This window comes from Stenella coeruleoalba (assembly GCF_951394435.1).
Source record: "Stenella coeruleoalba genome assembly, chromosome: 1".
NCBI lineage: Eukaryota > Metazoa > Chordata > Mammalia > Artiodactyla > Delphinidae > Stenella > Stenella coeruleoalba.
The window spans coordinates 139174712-139183874 of NC_137169.1; the positions used below are offsets into that span (position 1 = coordinate 139174712).

Here is a 9163-nt window from a genome sequence, read left to right on the forward strand (position 1 = left end):
ATTAGACAAGCTGTGGCCAACTGTAAAGCAAGGAAATATGTTCCTGTGCACTGGCATAGCATACATTAGAATTATCAGGCCCGCTCTTTTCAACCGGCCAGCTGCATACTACTTCCTGCTTCCTCCCTAAATAAAAGAATATGTAATGAACCCACCACAGTTCTTGGGCCACAATGGACAAGAAACATGCCTACCAAAGACCTCTCTGGAGCGAAACGAATTGGCCTAAGCCTTTGTCACACCTGGTCAGCACGGAGAACCGCTTGACCCAATGACTTTTCCTCACCACCTAAAACTAGGTAGAACTTCCAAGCACTTTTATACACATGAGTCTCACTCAACTCTCACAACCATCTTGGAAGCACATGCTTTTCTTATTTACACGTTTACCGATAAGACAAATTCAGAGAACTTAATAATTTCACAAGATCAAAACAGGCAATGAGTGGCCCAGCAAATATTTCAAAATGGATGCACAAACTCTAATTCCAACGTTTCTCCACATAACTCACATACTGTACTTTCTCTTCAGGAAGAATATGCATGCCTTAGCTTCCCTCTTTGGCCTTTTGGTTTCCCAACCTACTGATCAGTTAATGCAGACCAAGCCATCCATCTCTCTCTCTCTCTCTCTCTCTCTCTCTCTCTCTCTCTCTCTATCTCATTCATACACACACACACACACACACACACACACACACACACACCACATACCCCCATATGCCTCTTGTCTACCTTCAACCACCTTCCATCTTTTCTTCTCTCACATCTTGACCAATCACTTCAGAGCATAATTTTTTCTCTCCGTTTTTTCTCACTCTCTCACTTTTCAATACTGGTTGTCAAAAAACAAATCTTATTACAGGTGAGGAACTTAGGAGTACTGTTAATGTTACACTATGCCCAGGGAAAGAAATACTTTGCAGCCAGTCTCTAAAAATCCTGGAAGTTTCTAAAAATCCCTTGCATAAAATATTTAAAAAAAAAATCCCTTTCAGATACTCTGCAATAGTTTCCACCTATCTTTTTAACTTCCATTTATATGTGTATTCTCTTAAACATCAACCCTCCAGAATTTAGATAAATGATAAACTATCATCAGTTTTATGGCTTTTCTGTTATGTTTATCACTTGTTTCATAACAGAACTGTTTTTCACATTTTTTTCTCAACGATATACAATAATTCACCTCAGTAAGTAACATAAGCTTTTATGGTTTAGCCTAGAAAAATCATCTGCATTTAAGATTATTTTCTGTGAAAAAAAAAAGTATATATCTAATAATTAGTCTATAAATGAAAAATTTCAGTGTAAACTTGAGTGGCTAAATTTCATGAGGCTTTCATTTCAAACCCCTGAACCAGAGCTTAGTTACTACTCTACACACTAATATCTCCAGTCATGGCATAAGGCCATACTTATGTAAATAATTAGCTTATAGAATAGAAATAAACAGGAGTATGATTAATTGGTTTATTCATTATTAATCAATCACTTAATTCAGAATCACTGGAGCCCATCAAGTCATATCCCTTCATTTCAGAAATAAAAAAACAGGGCTTCCCTGGTGGCGCAGTGGTTGAGAGTCCGCCTGCCGATGCAGGGGACACGGGTTCGTGCCCCGGTCCGGGAGGATCCCACATGCCGCGGAGCGGCTGGGCCCGTGAGCCATGGCTGCTGAGCCTGCGCGTCCGGAGCCTGTGCTCCGCAACGGGAGAGGCCACAACAGTGAGAGGCCCGCGTATCGCAAAAAAAAAAAAAAAAAGAAAGAAAGAAAGAAACAAAGGGTCACGGTTCTCGGATGAAGAGGGCAACCGGATCATAGTATAAACTCTGCTCAGGACCATTTTGACTGTCCCTGAGCTGAAGATCGATGTTCAGTAATGTACACATTAGCTAAAGAACACAAATTTCTAACTTTGATGGATCCAAAGGGCCCTCCGGTATTATGTCCCATTGTTTCAACCTTTGGAAAATAAATGTTCACCCTAAATAGAACATGGATTTCTAATAACTGAATTAAACTGTTCATCTAAATAGCCAACTTTGGATTTCTCTCCACACGTAATAACTTGGAAAAATATATAGCCTGTGTTTACTAGAGCACTATAGCCACAGTCTCTAAGAAGAGCTATAACTCGCTAACAATTTTCCTGATTTATGTTTGAAAACATACAGGGCATGAAATGATTTCAGCAACCTTACATTTTCCTCAAGAACACTGGTAGGCAGAAGACAGATTCTAAACATCCTGTTGGATTGCTTGTTACAGCTCCTTTTTTAATAGAAATGTGTCATAAGCAATTATACATGCCCCACTAAAAAAAAAAAAGCATCATTAGGTTTTTCTCCATTAAGAAAGGAAAAAAGAAAAAAGGAAGGAAGAGGAGGGAAAGAGGAAGGGAGAAAGGAAAGGAAAGAGAAAGAAAACTCTGGTAAAAGAATCTATTTTCATATTATGTTTACCTGATTGCCTTCTTGAGTAAGAAAATGCAATAGGTATTCTTCCAAAGAACAGCTTATAGATAACGTATGGTTATAAACTGTAACACACTATACAAATGTTAGTTATTTCTGTTGTTAGTATTTAACATATATGGAAATTTACCTCACGATCGATAATTGTGCTAATGAAAACAAGTATTTGTGAATATGATATTGGTCATAAAATCAGCCTTATTAATCTAATATATCTTAGAGTGAGATCAAATTGAAATGGGTCACTCTGGTAACACAGATATCTGGAAACACTGTTTATCCTACCACATATGTATCAGACTAGGAGTACAAAAGTTTTGCTGTGCTTCATATGAAGCTAGCATTCTGAATTTGAATCTTCCAAACAGTAAAAGGTCACTGTGTCAGATATGCATATTTTCCAAGTTAAAAACAAAAATTCATTTGTGTAAGGAAAATAAAACAAGCGCATTCATTAATTAGCATCCTTTAAAGGGTCCTATCCAGGTTATTTATTTTAGCAGACGGGTCACCTGAAACAGCTATAAGTGTCCCTAAGTAAATAAAATAGCTTTGATTCTCCAGGGTCTTGCATTTTACCACAGGAATTCTAAACACATTTAACCCTCTTTTGCGGTAACTATGATCATTCCTTTGTTTCCATGAACAAAGCATCTTTCGTAATAGAAGTATAAACAGAGGCCTGATTTAAAACTATCAATGATTCTTCTTCACAACCACAGGAATTATCGAGCATAATGTATAAATACATTATAAAATATCTGTACATGGTGGACATATCAGAGGGAGAGTGGGAGGTGGGATTTACACCCAATACGATGCAGCAAGTCAGCTAAGGGAGGAGTGGGCCTTCACAATTAGAAATCATTCAGGGTTGAGTAAATGAATGGCATGTAATTGCCAAGGAAAAGAAAACTGTCCTAGCTATGTGATAAAGACACACAGGGTCTTAGCATCATCACAATGTCTACTTAGAGAATTTTTATTTAATGATTTGCAAAGATATTCCCAGTTACCTGACTCTGAAGATCCCAAATCATTAGGTTGTGTGTCTACATTCTATTTCAAAAGACTGAATTACTTTCTGCAATCATCTCTCAAAAGAAGGCCTCACAGGATCCGGCTCTCCTTTTTGGCCACCACTACCACTACCACTTTTTGGCCACCACTACCACTACCACTACCACTGGTTCCAAAACAAAATACTCTTACAAATCAGGTTCAAAATAATCAAAAGAAGACGGTTCCAGAGAAAGATCCTTCAACTTTCCTACAGCACCTGCCCCCATCTGCTAACCTGAGAGCATAAGAAGTACATAGAACGCCTATGTAATTCCCTCCTCTGATTCCTAAGGCCCGCTTACTCTACTGGAATGGCAATGCTAACCTTAAAACTAAATTGCAAAGCAGAATTATTTCACAGCTTTTAAAAAGTGACAAGAGAAAATTTCTTTGTTGGCACAAGAGGTACGTTATTTTGACTTTATAGAGATATTTTCAGTGAATTTCAAAAAATCACAGTACTATGAAACTCAGTCATCGTTTCTTCGCAACGACAGATTCTGTTGTTCAAGGAAAAATTTGCAGTTGGTTTCCTCATACCAGTGGTTCCACGGAAGGATTCACCAACTGCTCCCTGGAGGAAACAGATCTTCATTTAAATGGAGATACAGTGTTTCCAAACGCACAGTACCTAGAAGGCAGATACTGTCAAGCTTTCTTAGTGAGACTAACTCAAATTGTATTAGGTACGTTTCCAGGCTGTAGCTCTCTCCATCGCACAGGGCTCCGTCTATTTCCATAACTTTTCTTTTTCCTCTGTGCATTCTTTGTAGTATTTGTCCCAAGAAGTTAAAATTAAACCTTTCTCCACTGCAAAGTCCCCGCACTAGCAGCCAGCCATTACTACTGTACACATCGTTTCTGATGTGTACAGAAAAAGACCACAGAAGATAGGTTGGCCAGAAATGTTAAATAATTGAAAAGTATAATGGCTTAATAGAGGAGTAGGCTTAGTTGACAATGCAGCCAATTTAAAGCCATAAAGATACTGTGTAAGAATGTTATCTTGTGGTTGACCATCACATAGCCTATCTATTATTCAAAAGTATCTCAACATTGTTTTTCTTCATTAACGTGGTTTTTGGCATTTCCCTCAAAATCCTTCTGTTCCCACAGTTTTCCAACAATTTTGAAACAAATACAAAATTCCTACTTTATGTCATAAATTCCCCTCACTGGGATAATGAGATCTCCAGTGTCTAATTGAAACCAATTTATAGATCAACCTGCAAGGCATACTTTAACTCCCTCGGATGTGATTTGTTTTGCATTGAACACAGTCAAGCATGCCTGCTGTTGAAAAATAAACAAATAAAACAGGGCTAAAGCTACTTGCATGGACACATCTGCAAACAAAGGAGAACCTCATAAATAACCTCCTTTCCTGTGACACAGTAATCCAGGGATTTGTCTATATTAGCAAATGTCATTGGGGCCTAACGAAAGTTTTGCCTTGAGTGTTCAGCTAAGGTACATAGCAAGTCCGTGAAGGAGAAAAAAAAAGACACACTTAGGATCAATTTCAAACATAAGCCCATTACCTCTGGCAGGCTCTTGTGAAAATTCTAGCTGCTTCTGAAATGTCCCTGTAAACAAGGTTGCTGAGAACAGCCCCAGTTAGTTTTCTCAGCAACACTTTCCCTCCCAGCCCTTCCACTGCCTGCCAACGAGGTTAGTTATACCTCATCTTGCTGCCCTGCCATTCTCATGCTGATTCAAATTCAGAACTCAAAATGAGAGATGAAATATCTTCCAGATCACTTAATATTGAAATCCTGTTGCAGTAATAAGTGGTGCTCAGTTGGAGCTGGGAACGTGGAACTCTCTTGGTAACCTTTTAATTTCTGGAAAAATTGTACAGAATAAATTGAGTGGCACAGACATGGAAACCAAATGGATTGATCTGCTCTCTGTTGTTAAAGCACCACCCATCAGAAGGTCTCTTTGCTCCCTTGGCAATCTCCCCTTTAAAAAGACCAGCAGGTTTCCGTATACATCATGCACAAAGATTTCAATGCTATTTTGATTTATTAAAGAAAAGAAATGATCTTTTATCTACATCCATCTCCCCAGTCAACGGATAGTTCTATGCGTTATATGATACCATTCTCAGTATAAAAACTTCTAATTCTCTATAACATGAGTTGAAAGAGTTATGAGAATTGTTTTAGTAAAAACAACAAAGCCATGCTTGACAGACAAATCTATATCTGAAAGATCACATAGGCCTGTATCATGATATATTCAACTCTTTTTGTATTTGAAGGAAAAGAAACTCTACCACATGACTCCATCTCCATCCATGTTTTCAAGTACCTTCCTCAGCTCAGATTTGAGAACTGTTCAAATTTCCCTCTCTTGCCCACAAGGACAGAACACTGTTTTCTCAGGTTTGTTAACTCATTTTGATAACATCAAATCTACTGGACAGGAAAAAAAAAACAAACAAACAAACCCTGACACCTCTCCCCCACTCCCCAATCCCATCCCCTGCCTTCCCTGGGAGAACATTTCTTCCTCTTTTCTGTCGCCTGCTGCTTCTGAATTTGGGCATTTTCCAAACACACTCCCCTATCTGGTCTTTGGGCAGCGTGAGAAACAAAAGAGAGTCTCTCTTCAAAACTAAACCAAGTCATTCAGCTGCTCGCAACACTTCAAAACATCCCCAGGTCTCTTGCTCTTGACTTAAAGTATTATGCAGGAGTGTTTTGAAAAGAGTAGGAAGTCATATGTGGACCTAACAGCTGCACTTAACCCACATGCTGAGAATTTCTTTTTTTCTCTTTTTTCTTTTCTTTTCTTTTTTTTTTTTTTTTAAATCGAGAGAGAGAAGGTGTTATTTTCAACACTGCCCTCTGGTTTAGAGTAGAAAAATCCTGTGCTTTCTGTGTCTGCCTGTCTTTTTGTGTGGCCACTGGTCCTGGTACTACAATACCAACACACAGCAAACGAGCCTCCCTAGCTTAAGCAACCCATGTGGCAATTCACAACATAACCCAAGCAAGCACAAGAAATAAACACAGACATAATCATTCCACAGCAGTGAGGCATGCGAGGGGTTTCTCCAGGCCCTTCCGGACTTTTCCAGAATTGTTCATTAAGATTCTGAATGGGGGAGGGGTGCAGCTAGGAAAAGGTTGCCAGAAGGGAAGAGAATGGGAGGAGAGAGCTTTGCCTTCTGTGTCTTTCTCTCTCTGAGAACCTCCCTTCACCAAGCATGGGGGGGGGGGAGGGTCTATCCGACATGCATCGGACAGACTTGAGGGGTGGAAGGGGGTAGGTAGGTGGTTTGAAATACTTAAAATGACACGACGGTCGGGTGACCTCCGCGTAACTTCAGAGACTCCCACGGAAGGTGAACGGGTTGGGGAGACAGGGAATGAGGCGTAGAGGACAGGCAGGAGACACCTAGGACTACGGCAGCAGCAAGCACCAGAAGGATTGGCCAGCCCACGACAGCGGTCCTCAACTCCTGACACCACCCTCTCCCCAACGACCCCTTCCCCGGATCCCCTCGCCCCCTGAGACCGGAGGACTCCCCCCGCCCCGCACCCATCCCAGTCCCAGCGCCCTAACTCTGCCCTCACTCTTTGCCACTTTCCCAAGCCCTGAAGTCTCTATCCAGGAAGGGGGATGGGAGAGGTGTTTTAAAGAACAAATCTCATGGAAATGAAAATTGGTCAGTGTCCCTAGAACACGCGCTGACAGTTTTGCAGTCATGGTAAGGCGAGTCTACAACAGCGGGATAGGACTTATGGTTGTGTGATGGAGGGAGGGTTGCTTTTTTTTTTTTTTCCTCCAAGAGACTCTAAACAAGTGAAGGGGGGAAGGCGGGGTGGGGGGGGGGGGGCGGGAAGCAATAGAGATTTCCACCAGGACTGCAAATCAAGGATGCCCCAGATGCAAATGTCTGTCTCCAGATGTTGATGATAAGGATTTGGACCAGTTACCTTGGCAGGGTCAGAACTGCAGCAGGTTAAGCAGGTGAGTCGTCGGGGATTTTAAAGAAGCCGAAGCCGGTCGCTTTGGCTGGGAAAGTCTACAAAACCCCCATGCAGGAACATTGCACATCTTACACACGCCTCCTTTAACTGGGCTCCCGCGACCTCGGGCGGGCGAGGGGGTGCCTGCCGGCTCGCCGGGACCAAGGGCACGGCCCCCCGCTGGGCCCCCGCGGGTGCAGGGCCGGCCTGGCCCCCGGGGTCCGCGTCCCGCGCGGCTGTGCACTCACCGAGCCGGGCGGCCAGGGGCCGAGGGGCGCCCGCCGCTAGCCGGAGCGCCCGGGCGCCTCCCTTTGCTCTTGGTAGCGTCGGTCCGCACTCCCTGTGACCCAGGACGTCATGATGCCTGTCTGTTTTCTCAATGATAACTTGGCAGAAGAAGAGAGAGGCTGCCAGGTTCTCCTCGGGTGGTTACGTGGTATGTGCACGTTTCTGTTTGCATGCCTTTCTCTCTCTCCCTTTTGCAAAATAAATATCTAGATTTCCCCCCCGCAAAAAAAAAAAAAAAATTCCCGGCACTGTCATGATTTGATTGCAATATTGCGTTGGCATAATTGACGCCTCTGGGTGTGTATTTATGTGTGTCTGTGCGTGTGGGGTTTTTTGTGGGGTTTTTTTTCCCCTTTAAATCCTGCTGTTGCTACTGCCGCTGCAGCCGCCGCTGCCGAACGGAAAGCAAGCATGCGTTCATCTTTTGTCTTTCATTTTACCTTCAGGGTGACATTCAGTGCCAACGGCTCCCTTTTGACCGTCGCCAATCCCCGGCTGGGCAAAAGACGTTTTTTAAAACCCGGGGGGAGGGGAAGGAAGAGCCCCCTCGGCCCCGAATGCTGGGGTTTCAATTCCTAACAAGGCCGGACCCCAAACCTACCCGACCCACCGCCCACCCCTGAAAAACCATTTTCCCTTCTACCCACCAGGCCCAGGCAGAGAAGCGGCACCCATACAGCGAGGAGCATCCACCCAGGGCCAGACACTCCTGTTGTCGGCTCGCACTTGCTGACTTGCATCTCTCAGTTGCATTCCCAGTGTGTAGGCCTCTCACAACTGGAGCTATTTTTGTCTCCCAGAGATGTTCTTTAAAGCCCTTTAAAAATGGGGAGGGGGCAGGGAAGAAAAAGAGAGAGAGACAGAAAAGGCCAAGCCCCTATAAGAGGGGCTTTCTGGACACATCCGGGAATTGGGGGGGGGGGGCAGGCATCTGACCCACAAGGGTAGTTTAAAAGGGCAGAGAGGATAACTAGCTTTATTTGAACTCTTCTACAATAGCAAGAAAACTTTTTTTTTTAATACAAAGATATTGCTGGTCATTCACTGTATTTGTCATTTCTATAATTAGGTTCTTGGGAATCGGTAGGGAAGTTCTCAAAATTAATCCTTAATATTTATTTCTGCAAACATGAGAATGTATTTTAGATGGTGTGGCTACATGACAGGTAAAGCAGAGAGCATGTCTTTTCGTCGTACCTAGTTTGTGTCCTTTGTACATTGTTTGGTATGTTTTCTGTAGCATCTATTAATCATAATATTGTGTATATCAATCACTATGTATGCATTACTGAAAAATAAATATCTAGCACGAGGTCTGGCAAATACATTGCCCTTCTTTATCGCTAATTCCC

The 9163-nt window shown here is 42.6% G+C and overlaps 1 protein-coding gene across 1 annotated transcript in view; it reads right to left on the reverse strand.

Moving 5' to 3' along the window:
• The window catches only part of ESRRG (estrogen related receptor gamma), a 588258-nt gene extending 580368 nt beyond the window's left edge, over nucleotides 1-7890 (reverse strand). The window contains exon 1 of the mRNA XM_079934775.1: nucleotides 7772-7890. The gene's annotated coding sequence lies outside the window, so the exon portion shown is untranslated. The remainder of the gene's footprint in view (nucleotides 1-7771) is intronic.
• Between the last annotated feature and the right edge of the window lie 1273 nt (nucleotides 7891-9163).